The sequence below is a fragment of the Neomonachus schauinslandi genome, chromosome 13, assembly GCF_002201575.2.
Source record: "Neomonachus schauinslandi chromosome 13, ASM220157v2, whole genome shotgun sequence".
Taxonomy (NCBI): domain Eukaryota; kingdom Metazoa; phylum Chordata; class Mammalia; order Carnivora; family Phocidae; genus Neomonachus; species Neomonachus schauinslandi.
The window spans coordinates 4,789,111-4,800,195 of record NC_058415.1 but is presented as its reverse complement, the minus strand read 5'-3'; the positions used below and the strand labels follow the sequence as shown (position 1 = coordinate 4,800,195).

The window sequence follows — 11,085 nt, the reverse complement described above, 5'->3', positions numbered from 1 at the left end:
GCGTTATAGCAGAACAGTAGACTCTCCTTACCATCTATGGTAACGTGCACAACAAATAACCCTTCTTCATTTCCCAGAGCAATTCTTTTGTGATCTATATTTGACACATAAATATAAACGTCAAGGATTTTTTTTGGGGGGGGGTGAACATTAAGTAAAGCTATTAAAATAAACTGGACAAATTTATCAATATGGAAAAAGTTTAAAGTCAAATTAGATACATATTTAGCATATATAAAAAGGAAACAATGCACTATTTTTCTTTCAGATTATAGAAGTAAAAATAAAACATGACTTTTCTCAACAAAAAGATCATTATCTTTATGAATACTTGAAAAGAAGATAACATTTAAGTAATGGTATATTTTTTAATTTGCTATCAGTAAGTAACTGTCTCGTGAATGCAAAAAATTGTATCATTTAATTTGTCAGTGCTCCTGGCCTGAACTGTAACAGCATCGGGTGTGTGTAAGAACACACTGAGAACTAAAACTCAGAGTGCAAGGAGAGCATTTATTGAGTGAATGCCTTGAATACAAAGCACAGAACCTTCCCTATATTAGCTCACTTAACCCTCTTCATAACTGGAAAGCAGGAATTATCTGCACTCAATGCATAAGCACGTGTAACAGATTCCACGCTACACAGCAGTAAGTAGCAAAGTGGCTCTAAGGCAAAAGAAATGATGTTTGGGAAATAAAAATATTCTTGTTTATTGAATATTGATCTTAGCAATCATTCATTTGCTCATTATTTTTCATTTATTTATTGAGCTCTGGGCATTGGGAATACAGATACGAAAGATAGTCTCTGCCGCCAGGGTAGGTAGTTCACAATTACTGCACAGGGTCATACCGCTGGTGCGTTGGAGCCAGATGGGTTTGGGAACTCAGAATTACTCAGACTCAAGAAAGGTATTACTGTATATTAAAGAGACAGCATTTTGCACAGGGCCTGGGGAACCATCATAGAATCAAGTATATTAATATTTTTGCTGAGTAGTAATGGGCAGGTGGGCTGTGGGGAAGACCCCTCAGTCATGTTTGGCTGACACATGAGTTGTGAATAAAGTTATGGTTTTCAGATCTTGATCTGGAGATTGGGGTGAGGCATACGAACCTAGGGCATAAATGTTGTAAATCCATACCTATGATTGCAGCTGTCTGGGTGGTTTTGATCAGGGGCAGACTGCTATCATAAGCCTCTTTCAGCACGTAGACTGAGCGGTCTCTGGAGTGACTTTTTCTCAGCATCTTGTGCAAGTCACTCAGCACTCCCACCCACTCACACTTGTCATTCTCACTGTCTGCTAGGATTGGTACTGAGTACTGATTGCTAGGCGCCGAGAGCTGAGAAGCCGTGACCTGCAATGATTTAAGGAATATCTCAGTTATAAGAAAGCAGAACTCTTTATGCCAACCTGTTTAGCATTTTTCATCAAAATCACCATTGGTAGATGACACTTCTAATACTATTACCCTCTCCTTGGTTAGTAGAATAAATGATGTGAGAGCGTCAGAACCCAGGCCAAAAGAAAAATGTCAGAATCACTTCTATTTTAATCCTTATAAAAATCCTGGGTACTCTGTCTAAATAATATTGAACTTCATTGAAGAAAATAGTTACCATTTATTGAGGACTCTGTACCAGGAACTGCTCTAAGAAATGTACATGTGTTAATTGATTTAATCCCCATGGAAAACTCAGCAGGTAGATACCACTATTCTGTCCATTTTACAGGTGAGAAGACAAGCACAGTGGGGAAAATTGCTAGCAGTATGATGCCAGAACCCCCACTCTGAGCCTCTCTGTTTCTTCAATTCTAGACACAGCTTTATACCTTTTGATAAGTGTCTTAATTGCAATCAGGCAATGTGTCTTAATTGCAGTCATCATAATCAATTTTGATATTATGCAACATTCAGGGGTCCTTTGTTATTAAGTCACAAATACTTAGAAGTAATTATGCTTTCCTGGCTGCTACGTGCCTATAACTTACATCATTACTAGTGAAGGCAAATAAAATTTAAATTTAAAAATAGATTCTTAGCCTAGCAGCACTCTAAATTTTATGTAAAACTTTTTTGTAAACATCAATTAAGCAGCAGTAGCATAATAAATTCCTGCTTCCTAAGTCAGTGCCAATGGCCAGGTCTTTGTAGGGTTTCTTGGTGGTTGGGTAGGGTCTACATAGATTTCTATCCCTGGACTAAGGAACTAGAGGTACCTTTGTGCAGCCTGTGTTCAATACAAGAGTCATGGGTTGACTGTAACCACCTGGGTCACAAGGGGACTGTAGTCCTTTGCTTTCTCTGTCACTTTATAGATAAAGAATCACTTCCAAAATCACTTTAATTTTTTAAATGAATTTTAAAGAGCGGAGTGTTTATTTTTTCAGAGAATGCAGGGGTGCCTGGGTGGCACAACCGGTTGAGTGTCTGACTCTTGGTTTCGGCTCAGGTCACGATCTCAGGGTTGTGAGATCAAGCCCTGAGTCAGGCTCCATGCTCAGCACAGAGTCTGTGTTTCTCTCTCCCTCTCCCTCTGCCCCACCCCCCTCCGTGCGTGCACTTTCTCTCTCTTCCTCTAAAACAAATCTTTTTTAAAAAAAGAGATTGCAAAAGTACATTCTTCCTTGATTTTTTATTTTGTAATCTTGGTTTGAATTTGAATTGACTTCAAAAGGTTGCCTCAAAGGAAACAGTTTTACAAAGTGCTTCTAGTTTCAGAAGCCGCACACTCATGCTACCACAGGTCCATGGTGAACCATTGGTCATGATGACCTTGAAGGAGGTCATCTCTCTTTCTCCGTCACTGTTTTTCCCGTCTTCCTTCATACTCCCAATACCACTCTGCTTTGTAAGCTTCTGTTTTCAGCTATAGACTGACATCTGTCCTGTTAACTTACAGTGTAGAATGAATGGACCTCCTCAGGAACATCTGCATTTTAAGGCTTAGATTTAACTGAAGGATGAAAAGACTGTGGCTCGTGTAAAAAGCTCTTTACATTATCCCCAACTAGAAATAGGGGAATAGATTTATTGTCGCAACTGGGAGGTAGGAAGGGGGGACATGATCCCCCAGCACTTCTGAAATCTCAACCTTCGATGACCTTCAGCAGCACAAAGTGCTTTGACCCTCTATAGACAGCCAAGAAAGGGATGAAACAAAATGTACCATCCAGAGATCCAGTGGCAGCATGCATGCTTACTTTAAACATACGGGGCATTTCCTTTCTCCTTGCAGGAATAAAACCGGAGGGCCAGACAGAACTGACAGAAAATGCTCCATCCCTGGAGGAAAAACAAGACACTGAAAGTGAGTAGAATCACCTGAAAGTGAGTAAAACAATATATAAACATAATCATCAATTTTAATTTCATTGATTTTTTACGTTCTTTTCTATAGTAACTGATATTAATCAAAATATTGTATCAGCAGTGCTTGGTCAGCAGCATATTAGAAAACCCAAGTAGGGGCACCTGGGTGGCTCAGATGGTTGAGTGCCGACTTTTGGTTTGGTTTAGCTTGTGATCTCAGGGTTGTGGGATCAAGCCCCACAGCAGGCTCCCACTCTCCTCTCCCTCTTTCTCCCACTCACGCACTCTCATTCTCTCTCTCTCTCAAATAAATAGATCTTAAAAAAAAAAAAGAAAGAAAGAAACGCCAGTAAACTCTAGGCTGACCCCAATTCAGACAGTCCTCATGGACTGGAATAGGAGCACCTGACTGACTCCAAAGCCACCGCCTAGAATAGGGGACTTGTGCCCTCAGATCAGCTGCTTTGATAGATTTTTTATACTAAGGTATACCTGACGTACAACTGCGCATATTTATAAAGTGGACAATTAGAAAAGTTCTGATTTATGTATACACCCGTGAAGCCATCACCACAAAATGTACATGATGAACATGTCCATCACCCGAAAAAGTTTCCTGGGACTGCTTTGGAATCCCTCCCCTTCCCCGATCAACCACTGATCTGCTTCCTGCCACTTTAGTTTGAATTTTCTAGCATCTTATATAAATGAAGACATACAATATGTATTTTTTCTGTCTGGCTGCTTTTTCGCAGCATAGTTATCTTGAGATTCATCCATGTTGTTGCACAGATGAATATTTAATTTCCTCTTATTAGTTTGCAATATTCCATTGTATGGATATGCCACAACGTATCCCTTCACCCAATAATGGATATTTGGGTTATTTCAAGTTTGGAGCTATTTTAAATAAAGCTGCTACGGCTATTCATGTGTATCTTTCATGGACATATGATTTCTCTTGGGGAAATACCTGGGAGTATTTCTAGGTATTCCAGTCTCTCCAGAGAGACGGGATGATATAGTAGATGTGCATTTAACTTCTCAAGGAACTTCCAAACTCTTTTCCAAAGTGATTCCTTGATTTACAAAGCAGTGTAAGAATGTTCTAGGTCCTCACATCCTCCCAACACTGGAAATGGTCAGTCTTTTCAATTTTAGCCTTTCTTATGGATGTGCCATCACATGGTTGTTCTATTTGAATTTACCTAATAATTAATGATGTTGAGCATCTGTTCATGTGCTTACTGGCTATATGTGTATCTTCTTTGTTGAAGTATCTTTTCAAATTTTTGCCCATTTTTTGAAAATTGAGCTATTTATTCTCTTATTATTGAGTTTTAAGAATTCTTTCTACATTTTGGATATAAGTCCTTGTCAGGAGTTCAATTTCCCCCACTCTGCAGCTTGTTACTTCTCTTAACAGTGGACTTCAAGGAGCTGAAGTTTTAAATTTTGATATAGTCCAATTTATCAATTTTTTTTTCTTGTACGTATTGTGCTTTGGTGTTATATCTAAAAATTCTTTGTCTTATCCATGGTCAGAAAGGTTTTCTCCTGTGTCTACTTCTGGGTACTTTATAGTTTTAGGTTTTACATTTGGTTCTATCATCTATTTTGAGTTAATTTTTGTATATGGTAAAAAGTATGGATCAGAGTTTTTTTGTTTTTTTTTTTTTGCATACAAATATCTAAAATTCCAGTACCATTTGTTGGTAGCCTTTACAACTTGTAGAAAATATTGTATACAGTTGACCCTTGAACAATGTGGGGGTTAGGGGCATTGACCATCCCCGTGCAGTCAGAAATCCATGTATAACTTTTAACTCCCCAAAAACTTAATTGCTAGTCGCCTATTGTTGATTGGAAGTCTTACTGATGACATAAACAAGTAGATTAACACATATTCTGTATTTTATATATGTTATATACTATATTCTTAAAATAAGCTAGAGAAAAGAAAATGTTCTTAAAATCATAAGGAAAGGGGCTCCTGGGTGGCTCAGTCGTTAAGCGTCTGCCTTCGGCTCAGGTCATGATCCCAGGGTCCTGGGATCAAGCCCCGCATCGGGCTCCCTGCTCCGCGGGAAGCCTGCTTCTCCCTCCTCCACTCCCCCTGCTTGTGTTCCCTCTCTCGCTGTGTCTCTCTCTGTCAAATAAATAAATAAAATCTTTAAAAAAAAAATCATAAGGAAAAGCAAATACATTTACAGTACAGTATGATGTACTGTGTTTATCAAAAAAAAATTTGCATGTAACTGGGCTTGTGCAGTTCAAACCAGTGTGGTTCCGGGGTCAACTGTCTAACTAATAGAATAGAAAATCCAGAAATACATACACAAATACATACATATATAAAACATTTATAACATACATACAAAATATATTTGCAAATATACAAAATATATTTACATATATACATAACAGATTTGTGTATATCTTTCTGGATTTGTTCTTTTTTTCAAAGTTGTTTTGTCTCTTCTACCTCTTTGCATTTCCCTATGAATTTTAAAATTTGTCAATTTCTACAAAAAATGAAAAAGCCTGCTGGGATTTTGATTAAGATTGTGTTGAAAGTATAAATCAATTTTGGGAACAGTCATATTTTTAAAATATTGACTTTTCCAATGCATGAACACAGTCACTCTCCATTTATTTAGGTCTTAATTTTTTAATCAGTATGTTATAGTTTCAGTGTACAAGTCTTGCACATCTTTTCTCAGACTGATTCCTAATTTCTAATATGTTTTGATGCTATTGCAAATGGTATTGCTTATTTAATTTCAATTTCTGATTACTTGTTGTTAGTGTAAAGAAGTGCAGTCCATTTTTATATATTGATCATGTATCCTGCAAACTGGCTAAATTCATATATTAGTTCTAATAGCTTTTTTATAGATGGCTTTGGATTTTCTTCATAGATGTTCATTTTGTCTATGAATAACTTTGCTTCCTTTTTTCCAACCTGGATGTATTTTATTTCTTTTTCTTCCCTGGCTAGGATTCCAGTATAATGTTAAATAAATCAGGGTGGTAAGAGTAAACATCCTTTTCTTGCTTCTGATCTTAGACAGAAAACATTGAGTCTTTTGCCACTAATTTATGATGTTAACAAGATTTTCATAGATGCCCTTATCAGGATGAGGGAGCTCCCTTCTAAGAGTTCATCAAGAATAAATGTGATTTTGTCAAATGCATTTACTGTATCTTTTGACATGATCTTTTTTCATATGTTAACGTAGTAAATTGATTTTGGAATGTTAATCCAACCTTCCTCAGATATGCCCATACTTGTTCATGATGCAATATAATTTTTACATAATATTGGATTCAAGTTACTAACATTTTGTAAAGGCTTTTTGCAACTAAGTTCACAAAGAATATAGGTTTGCGCTTTTTAAAATATTTTATCTTATTTTATTTCATCATGATAAGTGTACTCTTGAATCCCTATCACCTATTTCCCCCATCCTCCCACCCACCTCCCCTCTGGTAACCATCAGTTTGTTCTCTATAGTTAGGGTCTTTTTCTTGATTTCTCTCCCTCTCTCTTTTCCTTTGCTCATTTGTTTTGTTTCTTAAATTCCACATATAAGTGAGATCATATGGATTTGTCTTTCTCTGGCTGACTTATTTTGCTTCACATTATACTCTCTAGCTCTATCCATGTTGTTGCAAATGGCAAGATTTCATTCTTTTTTATAGCTGAATAGTATTCCCGTGTGTGTGTGTGTATGTGTGGGTACCACATCTTCTTTATCCATTCATCTGTTGATAGATACTTGGGCCGCTTTCATAGTTGGGCTATTGTAAATAATGTGGCAATAAACATAGCGTGCATGTATCCCTTTGAATAAGTGTTTTTGGGTAAATACCCAGTAGTGCAGTTACTGGATTGCAGGGTAGTTCTATTTTTAACTTTTTGAGAAACCTTCATACTCTTTTCCACAGTGACTGTACCAGTTTGCATTCCTACCACCAATGTAAGATGGTTCCTTTTTCTCCACATCCTTGCCAACGCTTGTGGTTTCTTGTGTTTTTTATTTTAGCCATTCTGACAGGTGTGAGGTGGTATCTCATTGTAGTTTTGATTTGCATTTCCCTGATGATGAGTGATGTTGAGCATCTTTTCATGTGTCTGTTTGCCATCTGGATGTCCTCTTTGGAGAAATGTCTATTCATGTGTTCTGCCCATTTCTAAATTGGATTATTTGATTTTGGGGTATTGAATTGTATCAGTTCTTTATATATTTTGGATACTAACCCTTTATCAGATGTGCCATTTGCAAATATCTTCTATTCAGTAGATTGCCTTTTAGTTTTGTTGATAGTTGCTTTTGCCGTGCAGAAACATTTTTTTTTTTTATGTAGTCCCAACAGTTTATTTTTGCTTTTATTTACCTTGCCTCAGGAGACATATCTAAAAAAGGGTTACTTCAGCTAATGTCAGAGAAATTATTGCCTATGCTCTCTTCAAGGATTTTTATGGCTTCAGGTCTCACATTGAGGTCTTTAATCCATTTTGAGTCTATTTTTGCAGGTAGTGAAAGATAGCAGCCCAGTTTCATTCTTTTGCATGTGGCTATCCAGTTTTCCCAACACCATTTGTTGAAGAGAGTCTTTTTCCTGTTGTATATTCCTTCCTCCCTTGTCAAAGTTTAATTGGCCATATAATTATGGGTTTATTTCTGGGTTTTCTGTTCTATTCTGTTGATCTATGTGCCTATTTTTATGCCAGTACCATACTGTTTTAATTACTACTGTTTTCTAATAGAACTTGAAACCTGGAATTGTGATATTTCCAACTTTTTCTTTTTCAAGATTGCTTTGGCTATTCGAGGTCTTTTGTGGTTCCATACAAATTGTAGGACTGTTTGTTCTAGTTCTGTGAAAAATGCTATTGACATTTTGATAGGGATTGCATTCAGCCTGTAGATTGCTTTGGGTAGTATAGGCATTTTAACAATATTTGTTCTTCAATCCAAAAGCATGGAATATCCTTCCATTTCTTTGCATTGTCTTGAATTTCTCTCATCAGTGTTTTCTAAGGGTACAGGTCTTTTACTTCTTTGGATAAGTTCATTCCCAGATATTTTCTTGTCTTTGGTGCAGTTGTTAATGGGATTATTTTTTTAAATTTCACTTTCTACTGCTTCATTATTAGTGTATAGGAATGCAACAGATTTCTGTACATTGATTTTGTATCCTGTGACTTTACCAAATTCATTTATCAACTCTACCAGTTTTTTGGTGGAGTCTTTAGGGCTTTCTATACATAACATCATGTCTTGTGCAAATAGCAAGAGTTTCACTTCTTCTTTTCCAATTTGGATGCCTTTTATTTCTCTATGTTGTCTGATTGCTTCCTGACCTTAGGGCAGAAGCTCTCAGTTTTTCACCATTGAGTCTGATGTTGGTTGTGGTTTTTCCAAATAAGGCCTTTATTATGTTGAGCTATATTCTCTCTAGACCTGTTTTGCAGAGCGTTTTTTATCATGAATGGAAATTGTACTTTGTCAAATGCTTTTTCCATATCTATTGAAATGACCACATGGTTTTTACCCTTTCTGTTAGTGATGTGACATATGTTGTTTTGTGAATATTGAACCACCATTGTGTCCCAAAAATAAATCCTACTTGACGTGTGCTGTATGACTTTTTTAATGTATTATTGGATTGGATTTGCTAATATTTTGTTGAAGAATTTTGCATCTATATTCATCAGAGATATTGGCCTGTAATTCTTTTTTTTTTTTTTTTTGGTGTCTTTATCTGGTTTTGTTATCACAGTGATACTGGCCTCATAGAGGAATTTGGAAGTTTTCCTTCCTCTTGTATTTTTTGGAATAGTTTGAGAAGAAAGGTTTGTAGTTTTCATGTAATGTCTTTGTCTGGCTTTGGTATCAAGGTAATGCAGGTTCCATAAAATGAGTTAGGAACCTGCTCCTCAATTTCCTGGAAAATTTTATGTAGAATTGGTATTGTGTGTTCCTTAGACATTCAATTAAAAAAAAAAATACCTCAGTGAAACTATTTGGACTTGGAATTTTCTATAATGTTTAATTAAAATTGAATTACTTAAAGATACAGAGTTACTCAGTTATCTTGAGGTTTCCAGTCTGGCTGGTTGGAACAGGCACTCTTCTCTCTAATCCTTCAGGTGGTTCTTTCACTAGCGTCTGGTAGTTTCCTCACACGCATGTGCTGATCAGTAATTTGCTGACTCCTTGAATGAGATCTTCTGTAGATCCCTGGAGATTTCTCTGTCTCTCCCTCTCAGCTCCATGTCTTCAACTCTAGGAGTCTACCTGGCTCTGCCTGGAATTCCTCTTCCTGTGTTATGTCCTAGAAACTCTCACAAGGCAGTAACTTGAGGCAAATGTAGAGATCACCTCATTTGTTTCCACTTTTTAGGATTCACTGCCTTTTATTATCTGATGTGCAGCACCTTAAATCAGTTTCTTGGTTGTTTCAGAGGGAAGTTTAAATATGGTCCCTGTAACAGGGGACTCCATTTTTTTTTTAATTCTTTTTAGTAATCTCTACACCCAATATGGGGCTCAAACTCACAACCCTGAGATGGAGTCACATGCTCTTCTGACTGGGCCAGTCCCGCACCCTGAGTCCCTGTTACTCCATTTTGGTTGAAAGTAGAAGTCTGTTTGATCTGGCTCACTTGATGATTTTCTGCTGCTTCAACATCTAAAACTAACTTATATCTTTCCCCCAATATGATCATTCTCTGTTGTAACTTTACTGCTGTTACCCTTTCTTATTCTTCATGACTTAAAACCTCGGTACCATCTATTATTGTTACTCTTTTCTTCATTTTCCTTTCTCTGTGAGATCACCTTAGTAGTATTTCTTGTACCCATCTCTTCTTTTGTAATTCCTGGAGCCATCACATTAGCACAGACACTCATTCGGTCTGAAGAATGGACGATTGCAAGCTGGACTTGACTCCAGCACTGCTTTCATTTCCCATCCCCAACACCAAACACTCTCTCGCATAAAAAATAAATCTACTGCCAGACTAATCTTTCAAAGTCACCTTAAAGATAATCTGGTTTCCTGTGCCAGTTATTCAAGGTACTATCAAATTTCTGACAAGGGTGACATTAACTAGTATGAAGAATATAGAACAGAGTTTTTGAGTAAGGAATCAAAATAAGACAGGATGAATATGAAGACCCAAATAATCTGTGATAGAACATTCAGGCAGAGCATGTCATCATGGTGCAGGTGATACCTGGAGCCACAGGAAATGATGGGATCACCTTGGGTGTGTGCAGAGGGGAAAGAGTAAAAGGCCAAGGAGAGATACCCAGATACACTAAGAGGAATGTGTAAAGGGACTTAAGAGATTCAGAAGGGGGGGGGGGGAGAACATATTATTGCATTTCTTTCAATAAGATACACTTGCTACAAGTTCACTGATTCAATAATTACTTAATAATAAACAAAGAGACATCTGCAAAAATGGCAGAGTAAAGATCTCTGAAGATTCTCCCCTTCATAAAAAAAAAAGAGGGAAAAAACTGGTAAAATGAATCAAAATCAACTTTTTCAGAACTCTATAACCAAAGTTTGTGGCAATCTGAGGAGGATTTATTCAAGAAAAACGCTAAATCTTGGTGGGAATCCTGAGCTTTGTGGTGATTTAACTTGCCCTAGTTGCATGCTCCATTTTCCAGCTCCTCAGTAGCCTTGAAAAATGGCAGCCTATTTACAGTGCATCCTAGAAGCCAGTGGATACTGGGGGGAG

The 11,085-nt window shown here is 37.1% G+C and overlaps 1 pseudogene; it reads right to left on the bottom strand.

Moving 5' to 3' along the window:
• Positions 1-3,212: 3,212 nt before the first annotated feature.
• The window catches only part of LOC110584420, a 51,129-nt pseudogene continuing 43,256 nt past the window's right edge, over positions 3,213-11,085 (bottom strand).